The following is an 11,378-nucleotide window of genomic DNA, read 5'->3' as shown; positions in this document are numbered from 1 at the left end:
CACACAAGCAAAACAGCTTGCTGAGCTGTTTGCGGCTTGTAGTATTTACACCGGGAGGCTCTGCTGCCCTGGCATCATACTTTCTTTCTCCAGTTGTAATTTGTTTAGAGAAGGCATCTTGGGGATGGTGGGCGAAAGGGGTGGGCAGGAGCCCTGGGTTGCCAGCTGGATGTGTGTGGCCTTGGGGAAGTATGCTTTCAACAAAAATACTTTGGGTTTCCATTACCGGGAAGAATGCTCAAGGGAAAGTATGTGCGTATAAATTCCTTTGTCCGGAAATCAGGAGGAGAAAGGATTTTCACAGATGCCCTGCAGTGGGGCCTTTTGTCCCCTAAGAAGAATTGATGGAAGCTGCATCTCCGCTAAGGCAGAGCTCAGTGCTCCCAGCAACACCCAGAGAAAGTGCAGGGCTGTCTTGGTCACACCCTTTCCCCCTCTGTCAACAGTCTGTGACCCAGGAGGGAGCAAGAGGTAAAACATCTGGGATTAAGGACCTTATTTCTTATCCTTAACTTCTACCTGGAGTGAACACTTGTCTTTCTATTTTATTTTGCCAGATTCTTTCAGTTTGTTGTTATTAGGACTCAGAAAGCAATATTCCATAGTACCGTGAGAGCTGAGGGTGCCTACCTCTTCCCAGGACACTGGGTACGAGCTGAGCATTGTTCAAAGTGCCGCTAATTGCCTTTAAGAATGGTAATCCCAGCACTCGGGAGGCAGAGGCAGGCGGATCTCTGTGAGTTCGAGACCAGCCTGGTCTACAAGAGCTAGTTCCAGGACAGGCTCCAAAACCACAGAGAAACCCTGTCTCGAAAAACCAAAAAAAAAAAAAAAAAAAAAAAAAAGAATGGTATGGACAGTCAAGTTCCCTCTAAAGCTCTCCTTCTGATGTTTGCAAAATGTTGGAAATGGGGAGGTTGGATTATTTATTTGGCGGCTATTGGCCTCATCTCTGGTTCCCTGGCTGCTATAAACTAAGGACTGTTAAATAACCAGACAGATGGCCCTTCTACTGGCACCAGCCCCTGAATCCTCAATGACTTACGATGTGGTCCCACTGCAGCCTGGGTTCAGGTCCTGAGACAGCAAAGGGGTGTTGGTGAGAAGAAATGAATTGTCCGACCACCTGGTGAGTTTCTCACAAGTGGCCATCCCCGAATAGCTTAAACCATATTTATACTTTCCAAACAAATCGTATTTTTCCATCCTAAAAATATGTTTAACCAACCCTTCAACATTAATGTCCAGCAAAAGCAAATATGTCAAATATGTTTCTTTTCCAACTTTCACATCAAAATATTTAAACCAAAAACAATACTTACAATTTGCTAGCTTTGCCAAATATCGAGCCAGGTACATCCTGCCTTTACAAAACTAAGAGGTGACAGACATAAGCACACATTTCCAAGAACAACAATCTTGTTCAAAACTTAGCAAAGCACATTTACAGAAATTGGGGTAAGTTGCCTCCAATCCTGTCAATCCCAATCAGGGCAGCTCCCAGGGTCTGGAGTCACAGCCGGGATCCTGGGACGAGGAATCTGAGAAACATCAACTCCCAAAGAATTTTAAGGGAAAATATTTGAGAGATGAATGGCTTTTCCAGGAAAGATCACATCTGTCTCATGTGTGACTGACAAAGTGACATGAAAGACCACCAAAAGAATGATCGCTATTATGAGAGAGAAGAGAGTATGCAGGACACGCAATGCCAGCAGTGTCCTGAGCTGTCCCAAAGTCCACTGGTCCTTGCAGAGTAAGACTGTCCCCGAGGGCTTTGCCTCATCTGGAGACCAGTTGGGCAAGCACACATCTATTGGCCCGAAGCTAGGCTGCATGGCTCCCAACAGACTTAAAGTTAGTGATGTGACAGTTATAGCTCATCACCTGAGCTCCTTCGGGGAGGCCCTGAGTGTGACTGTTTGGGGCAATGTGACGGAGAAGTGGCAGAGCCAAGGAGCAGCTAGCACGTTGGTAGCTGCAGAAGGAGCGGATTTGGGAGAATCACAGTCTTGACAGAGGAAGGGGCGTGACAACAGGAGCAGCAAGGGAAGTAGTGATTCTGCTGGAGCCCTGATAACTTTTGAAGGGGACATTACAAATGCCCCCTGTTAGGACTTAACCTTAAAGAACAGTATGAAAACATGGAGTCTGGGGGCTGTGTTTGGAGACACGAAGAGCATTTAGGCAAGTGGAAAGAATTACAAAGCCCCTCGGCATCCAGACAAGTAACTCCCCCTTCAAGTCAGCTGATTGGGCAAACAGATTTACTCTTTACCAGCTCCGAGCTCTTGCCACGTGGCCATCAAGTCTTTTATTTTTGCAAAAGCCTGGTACTAAATATTTGTGCCTTGTACATCAAGTCCTTGCTTGATATCAATTCTCCTTCAAAATCAGCCACAAAAACCAGAAATTGCTCCAACCAAGCTAACCTCTGTATTTAAGAACAGGCCATAAAGAAATTCTACGACTTACCTTGTCTAAAAATAGGTCACAAGGCCCTCATTCCAGAGGGTCCTACCTTATACTCAGGAGGATGGACTGCTGCACATAGAGACCAGGAGAATTTGAGCAGACAGGCTATGGCATTTTTTCTGTGATATGAGACAATGGACTTGGGTCCAGTCACCCTTCCGATCTGCTATCAGTTCTCCAACAATCACAGCAAAAAGAATGGGGTCTTTAACGCTTCGTTTCTGAAGAGTCCTTAACAGATAAAGCTTTGGTTAACTGTGCTTTTCTCTTATCAAGCTGTCCTTTGTTACAGGGGTAGTGGCTATGACATTTAGTAAATATAGGTAAAGGAATATATTTATTCTTTCCACCCCATTGGAACTTTAGAATTAACTCATTTAATTTTCTGTCTTGTTGCATTGCAACTTCTTTTTTCTTGAGCAACATTCTAGAAAGGTGGGCTCCCCTTAAGCCGTGGTAAGAGGTAGGCAAAATACTCAATACTTTAATGAGATGCTGTACTTTCCCTTCCCAGAACCTCTTCCCTTGATGTAGAAACTTGAAGACCAGACATGTAGAGTTGTATGTCAAGTTTAACTCTCTCTCTCTCTCTCTCTCTCTCTCTGTCTCTCTGTCTCTCTCTGTCTCTGACTCTCTTTTAAAATCACTTTTCATCCTTAACACTTTTGGATTCACCTCCCCCAATATCTTTGAATTCCTTACTCTTTCTCTTACTTCCCCTTCCCTGCCATATGGAGGCTTGTCCACCATGTATCTGGCCTTCATGACAACTTCTTACCTTCACTCTCCTATGGACAACGGTTGGACTTTCAGCTTGTCTGCCTAGGGGTTTCTCTTTTAAACTATGATAAAATATGATAGTTTAATCATATTCAATTTAGTTGTTTAATCATAATTCAGTTCTTGTGCTTTCATTAAAATCCATTTGTAAGTTCTTCTATTAATGAAGCCTAGAACCTCAAAATGGGACCCAGAGTTTTCTGTATCCCCAGGACCATCCAGGGAGGTTCCTCCAACTTAGTCTTTTGAGACCTTCTGGAGATGAGCCTAGACTCTAGAAAAACTCTCAGTTGACTTGAATCCATTTAGAATCTCTTTCCCAATTCATGTAGCATGACAATCATCTTCACTTTGGCTTTATTTGCTGTTAGGCACATTTCATTTTCTATTCATTTTCACATCTATTCACTTTCTTCTGTCTTCACTGTGACTGTAACCAGAGATAGAGTCTAGGACAGTTATTACCAGGTATGGGGTCTAAGGCAGATGTTTCTAGATGCTTGGTCTCTTAAGCAAAGAACCAAAATAAAGGCTCACATAGGTTTGCAAAAATACTGAGGAAATTAAGTTCTTTATTTGAAGTAAAACAATAGTACAGATTAGAAGGAGACACTGTCAAGATTGATAGGGGACCCCATGAGTGAGGGTACTCAAGGGCTCTAATTCTTATTTGAGACTTCATTTTATAACATTGAAGAGAAGGAGTTAGGTTGCTTTGGAATGTAGTTTGGCTGTTTCTTTTTTTTTTCACACTTTTTTTTCTCATCTGTATTTACCTTTTAAAGCAGAATGTGATTGGACACTGTATTTCCACTCACAAGCCTTGCTCAGTTACAAGACCTAGGGAAGCTTAGGATTTTGTTCTTGGTACAAGCCACATGGGAAATTCCTATTGTTTTAGCTTGTGTACTTACTTCTAAGACTAGTACATGCAGAACTATAGGGGATGAAAAATTTTAAGATGAAACTTAAGCCATCTTAATTTTTTTCTGTTAAACATGAAGTTATCTCAGAATGCTTCCTAGTGAAATTATTTGGTCTAATAAGGGATCCAGCTCGATCGACAGCTAAATACTTCAGACCACAAAGTTAATAGGTTACATTACATCTTACAACAAACGTTCTACCAACCTATTGAATCAAACCTATAGTATCACAGTATCACACAAGTAGAAAGAAATTTTATCTTCCCCTTAGTTTTCATGCCACACAGATGTCTTAATGTTAACAAAAATAAACAAAAATCCTGGGAAATATATTATCAGAAGGAATGATAGTAAGCATCAAACAGAGTTCTGGTGAAGCTTAGTCTACTTCTTCCATGCATGAAGTGTCATCATCTCCTTCCAGGGGTGGCACTTCTTCAGTTACAGCAGCACTGGTATCATCCACAGTAGGATCATCTTCATCAATACCTAGACCAAGCTTGATCATCCTGTAGATCCTGTTAGCGTGTGTGTGTGGATCTTCCAGACTGAAGCCAGAAGACAGGAGTGCAGTTTCGTACAGCAAGATGACCAGATCCTTCACAGATTTGTCGTTCTTGTCGGCCTCTGCCTTTTGCTGGAGGGTTTCAATAATGGAGCGATCAGGGTTTATCTCCAGGTGCTTCTTTGCTGCCATGTAACCCATTGTTGAGCTGTCTCTGAGGGCTTGAGCTTTCATGATTCTTTCCATGTTTGCTGTCCACCCATATGTGCTTGTGACAACACAGCATGGGGATGTCACCAATTGGTTTGATACAACCACCTTTTCAACTTTTTCTCCAAAATATCTTTCATAATTTTGCAGAGGTTTTCAAATTTTGTCTTTTTTTCTTCTTGCTTCTTTTTCTCCTCTTCATCTTCTGGAAGCTCCAGTCCTTCTTTGGTAACTGACACCAAGGTCTTGCCTTCAAATAACTTCAGTTGTTGCACACAATATTCATCAATGGGCTCAGTCATATAGATTACTTCTAAGCCATGCTTTAGGAGGCGTTCCACAAAAGCCAAATTAGCAACTTGGTCCTTGGTCTCACCTGTAATAAAGTAGATGTGCTTCTGGTTTTCCTCCATTCGGGTGCAATAATCTTTGAGAGAAACCATCTCATCTCCAGAGGCAGATGTGTACTATCATAACAGCTCTGCAAGCTTCTTCCAATTTTGAGAATCTTCATTAATTCCAAGCTTTATATTTTTTGAGAACTGCTCATAAAACTTTTTATCATTCTCTTTATCTTCTGCCAGCTCAGTTAATAGTTCTAAGCCTTTCTTGACCAAATTATTTCTGATAACTTTCAAAATTTTGCTTTGCTGCAACATTTCACGGGAGATATTTAGAGGAAGAGCCTCAGAATCCACCACTCCTCTAATGAAATTCAGACACTCAGGAATTAACTCTTCACAGTTATCCATGATGAAAACGCTGCGCACATACAGCTTGATGTTATTTTTTTTCTTTCTGTTTTCAAACAGATCAAAAGGAGCACGTCTTGGAACAAAAAGGAGGGCCTGGAATTCCAATTGTCCTTCAACAGAAAAATGCTTTACTGCCAAATGTTCTTCCCAATCGTTGGTTAAGCTCTTGTAGAACTCTCCATATTCTTCATTAGTAATGTCATCAGGATTTCTGGTCCAAATAGGCTTTGTTTTGTTGAGCTCTTCCTGATCAATGTACTTTTCCTTCTTCTTCTTCTTCTTCTTCTTCTTCTTCTTCTTCTTCTTCTTCTTCTTCTTCTTCCTCTTCCTCCTCCTCCTCCTCCTCCTCCTCCTCCTCCTCTTCCTCTTCCTCTTCCTCCTCCTCCTCCTCCTCCTCCTCCTCCTCCTCCTCCTCCTCCTCCTCTTCTTCTTCTTCTTCTTCTTCTTCTTCTTCTTCTTGTCACCATCCTTATTTTCTTCCTCTTCTTCATCGGAACCGACATCTTCTGTTTCAGGCTTGTCATCAGACTCCTTTTCTTCTTTTTCCTTCTCTTCCTCTTTATCTTCTTTTTCTTCAGCTTCATCATCACGGACTTCCTTATCACGTTCCTTCTCCATGAAGAGAGTAATGGGATAGCCAATAAACTGAGAATGTTTCTTCATGATCTCTTTTATTCTCCTTTCCTCCAAGTACTCAGTTTGGTCTTCTTTCAGGTGTAAGATGACCTTTGTTCCACGACCCATTGGCTCCCCTGTGTCAGTCCTCACTGTGAAGGATCCCCCGGCTGAGGATTCCCAGGTGTACGTACTGCTCATCGTCATTGTGTTTGGTGATCACGGTCACTTTCTCAGCAACCAAATACGTAGAGTAAAAACCAACACCAAACTGGCCAATCATAGAAATATCTGCACCAGCCTGCAAAGCCTCCATGAAGACTTTGGTGCCAGACTTGGCAATGGTACCAAGGTTATTGATCAAGTTAGCCTTGGTCATTCCAATTCCAGTATCCACAATGGTGAGGTTTTGATCTTGTTTGTTGGGAATGAGATTAATGTGCAGCTCCTTCCCAGAGTCTGGTTTGCTAGGGTCTGTTAGACCCTCGTATAGGATCTTGTCCAGAGCATCTGATGAATTGGAAATGAGCTCCCTCAGAAAGATCTCTTTGTTCGAATAGAACGTGTTGATGATCAAGGACATCAACTGGGCAATTTCTGCCTGAAAGGCAAAAGTCTCGACCTCTTCCTCCTCCATTGGTTGGTCCTGGGTCTGGGTTTCCTCAGGCATCTTTGCTGAGTGACCACGCACGAAACGTGACTATCCGCACCACGACACCGAAGCAACTCTGGCTGTTTCTTTATCTTGATTGACAAGCTTAGGTTACCCAGACTTTTTCTCATTGCTTGTGTTTTGTCACATAGTGCAACACTCACATTTTAGTTTTCATAATACTTGTCTGGAGACAAGCTTTGACTCTAGAAATAAATGGACTCTGTCTAAATGGACACTTCCCAGATCCATTTAGTATCTCTTTTCTATGTACTTTTATTTAATCTTATGCATGCCCAGCTATGCATAGGCACTGTGATGTTAAGAGGGAATTCTCCCTAAAAGTTCCCATGAAGGTACCATTCTGCTTTATTGCACATACATCCAGTATCAGTCCAGGTTTGATCAGGCCATGGCCCATCTTTCTCAATTGTATTCCAGCATGCAACTAACTAAAAACGGGGCAGTATCAAGGAGATGCTAAGGAAGATGACTTACTTTCATTTTTAAAAGTAGGTGCACATAGTCTGATGTAGATGTGGTAGCCTCTAGAATTCCCAATAGGTTTCTATGTGCGTTGTTCGTAGATGGGTGTGTGAATGGCCAAGCCAAGTGGAGTACCAGGTTGCTAATCAAGTAGTTAAGCTTATCTGACTCATGACTGTAAGTTCCTAGAGAGTAAGAACATAAGTTTTTCATTCCATTGTATATTGCAGTGGTTAGAACACAGCATGTAATTAAAATGCCTGATTAATTAAAAACAAAGAGAAAGAACAAAGACTCTTTTCAGTATCTAAGAGTGGAACAGGATGAGCTAATAACCAATTGACATAAAAAGGACCTGTTTGAATGTGCCATGAGGAAGAAAAAGGATGATCCTCTCCTTGTTTTTCTCTTTTTCTTTTTTTTTAATCTAGAAACCAATGCCCTCTAAAAAAAGATAAGTCAATGAAAGAAAAAGCTAATGAAAGTTCAGCCAGTATACACCTTTATATACAGAAAAGTTTTCCCAAGAGTGAGGAGCTCTCCAAGAGGTAGCTTTGAACTCAGGATTGAACTGCATTTTTTAAAATTGATTTTATTGAGCTATACAGTTTTCTCTGTTCCCCTTTGATGTGAGATTTTCCTCTGTATGCTGTGAATACAATTGGTGAATAAAGAGATTGCCTTGGCCTGTTTGTTGATAGGGCAGAATTTAGGTAGGTGTATGTGTGGGGGGGACTAGAATGAATGCTGGGAGAAAGGAGGCAGAGTCAGAGAGAAGCCATGTAGCCCTGCCCCAGAAACAGATGACAGAACCTCGCTGGTAGGCTACCAGCCATGTGGTAAAATATAAAATAATAGAGATAGTTTAATTTTAGATGTAAGAGCTAGTTAGGAATACGTTTAAATAATTGACCAAGCAATAATTTAATTAATACAGTTTCTATGTGATTATTTCAGGTCTGAGCTGCCAGGTGGCCAGGAAACAAACAAGTGTTCCCTCCACAACACTCCTTCTTTCCTCTCCCCTCCCCTTTAACCCTCTCCCATGGTCCCCATGCTCCCAATTTACTCAGAAGGTCTTGTCCTTTTCTACTTTCTATGTAGATTAGATCCATGTATGTCTCTCTTAGGATCCTCATTGTTGTCTAGGTTCTCTGGGATTGTGATTTGTGGGCTGGCTTTCTTTGTTTTATGTCTAAAAGCCACTTATGAGTGATTACATATGATAATTGTATTTCTGGATCTGGGGTACCTCACTCAATATGATGTTTTCTAGACCCATCCATTTGCCTGTAAATTTCAAGATGTCATTATTTTTTTTCTGCTATGCAGTACTCCATTGTGTAAATGTACCATATTTTTCTTATTCATTCTTCAGTTGAGGGACATTTAGGTTGTTTCCGGGTTCCGGTTATGACAAACAATAGTTTGATATGAACTTAGTTGAACACATGTCCCTGTGGTACAACTGAGTATCCTTTGGGTATATACCCAAAAGTGGTATTGCTGAGTCTTGAAAAAGATTGTTTCTTAACTTTCTGAGAAATTGATATCCAAAGGGACTGGACAAATTTGCACTCCCACCAGCAATTCAGGAGTGTTCACTTTACCCCACATCCACTCTAGCATAAGCTGTCATTAATGTTTTTGATCTTGGACATTCTTATAGGTGTAAGATGGAATCTCAGAGTTGTTTTGATTTGCATTTCTCTGATGACTAAGGAAGTTGAGCATTTCCTTAAGTGTCTTTCTGTCATTTTAGATTCTTCTGTTGAGAGTTCTCTGTTTAGGTATGTACTCCATTTTGTTTTGTTGGATTATTTGTTCTTTTGATGACCAATTTCTTGAGATCTTTGTATATTTTGGAGATCAACCATCTGTCCGATATGGGGTTGGTGAAGATCATTTCCCATTCTGTAGGCTGCCATTTTGTCTTGTTGACCATGTTCTTTGCTTCACAGAAGCTTTTCAGTTTTAGGAGGTCCCATTTATTAATTGTTTCTCTCATTGTCTGTGTTACTGAGGTTAGATTTAGGAAGTGTTCTCCTGTGCCAATGCGTTCAAGTGTACTTCCTACTTTCTTTGCTATGAGGTTCAGTGTAGCTGGCTTTATGTCGAGGTCTTTGATCCATTTGGACTTGAGTTTTGTGCATGGTGATAGATATGGATCTATTTTCATTCTTCTGCATGTTGATATCCAATTATGCTAGCACTGTTGGTTCAATATCTTTTCTTTTTTTCCACTTTCCACTTTTTGCTTCTTTCTCAAAGAGTTGCAGTGGCCATAGTGTCTCTTCATAGCAATAGAACACTGAACACTGACTGGTGTGGGATTCCTCTCTGTATGCTGTGAATGTGTTTTATTACTTTTGGTTAATAAAGAAGGTTTATTTGGTCTATTGCAAGGCAGAATATAGGTAGGCAGGAAAACTAAACTGACTGCAAGGAGAAAAGAGGCAGTCAGGCAGACAGCGTGTAGCCACCCAAGAAGCAAGATGTGAGGTAACAAACCACGAGACTCGTGGTAAAATATAAAACTATAGAAATGGATTTTTAGGATGTAAGTGTTGTGTAGGAATACACCAGAGCTATTGGCCAGACAGTGTTGTAATTAGTATAGTCTCTGTGTTTCTTTGGGACTGAATGGCTGTGGGACTGGGCAGTATAGAAACTTCTGTCAACAACGAACTAAGACAGGGCCCATTCCATGATTTTATTGAAGTATTTTCTCTTATTTTTTTTCTTTTATGTGGGCACATAACATTGCACTCTCAAGTCTTTATATCTTCTTTTATGTGAAGTCTAACCTAAAATCCCTCACCAAATGCTAATGTCTTCGTCTTAGACCTCCAAGGTTCCCAAGTTGCAAGAATTATATCTTCATTTTTTTATGTTCCTTAGTTTATGACTTTATATTATAATGCCACAGACATACTAAGAAAATAATCAAACAGAAAAGTCAGTCCCCATTCCTATTTCTGGCACTTTCTTAGCTGAGTCTCAAACATCAAGTCAATATTTCCAGTCTTAAATGATTCAAGGACCAAGGGACATACAAGTAGACACTATAATAAAAGTCTGACAGCATTTGACTTACTCCTGACTATTGGCACTGTCTTGCCTCTCCTGCAGAAACCCTGGAAAAAGGCTATAGGATCCACTCCCTCTTCTCTGCTCCCAACATGCCTGTTCCTCTTTTGTGGGATACAAAAGACTCTCTAAGACTCTTGAGTATCACTTGCTCTTCCAAGCTTCATTCTTTTTCCTTCTGTTGCCTCATGCATGCTACTATTCGCCTTTTAAGAAAGTCACCGAATATTATTTTCCTCCTCCTGAGCTTATGGATCTTATCTCTGATTTTCCCCCTTTTAGACAGTCCTTGTTTGTCTTTACTGGTTTCTCATGCTCCAGATCTGGACATCAAGAAGTCATCTGAATTGTGCTGCGGCCAAGGCTAGCCAGCAACTCAGCTTTAGGGAATGATTGAGAAGATGGTGCTTCTTGTTTTCGGTAGAAAGTCCATGCTAATATTCTTAGCTTTCTTCCTGCACACAGTTTAGCCTGCTTTGAATATGAAATTCTAGTTCACACTGTGGAGAATTCTAGCTTGTATTCACTGGGGGAAATGGCTAGAGCTTTTCATTTCCAGCCAGTAAACCTGTTTAATTTCTTCTTAGCAAACTACAATATTAATAAGGTTTCCTTGGCTAGAGACACTGTTTGGTCCTATTAATAGTACTGATTTCAGGCTACATCCAAGGTTTTAAGTATCTCAGATGGCCTCAACACATTGGCAGCCTTTCAGAAGGATTTAGGTCCTGTAAGGAATTATTTCCTTTAATGATTCTGTTGTAATTGCTTACATATAAATGGTAAATTACCTTTTTATATCATGAGCCATGAATCATAAAACATGCTGCATTACATTCTGACCATGTTAAGCTCTGAAGCTTAACTCAAATTCCAGGAAATAG

The 11,378-nt window shown here is 40.8% G+C and overlaps 1 pseudogene; it reads right to left on the bottom strand.

Moving 5' to 3' along the window:
• Positions 1 to 4,560: 4,560 nt before the first annotated feature.
• Positions 4,561 to 6,950, bottom strand: LOC121433251 (annotated as a pseudogene).
• Between the last annotated feature and the right edge of the window lie 4,428 nt (positions 6,951 to 11,378).

Source organism: Microtus oregoni, unplaced genomic scaffold (assembly GCF_018167655.1).
Source record: "Microtus oregoni isolate MIOR12 unplaced genomic scaffold, Mior012 000037F_ref0000500, whole genome shotgun sequence".
Taxonomy (NCBI): Eukaryota; Metazoa; Chordata; class Mammalia; order Rodentia; family Cricetidae; genus Microtus; species Microtus oregoni.
Note: the sequence above shows the minus strand (reverse complement) of the source record. Positions and strands in the feature narration are given on the sequence as shown.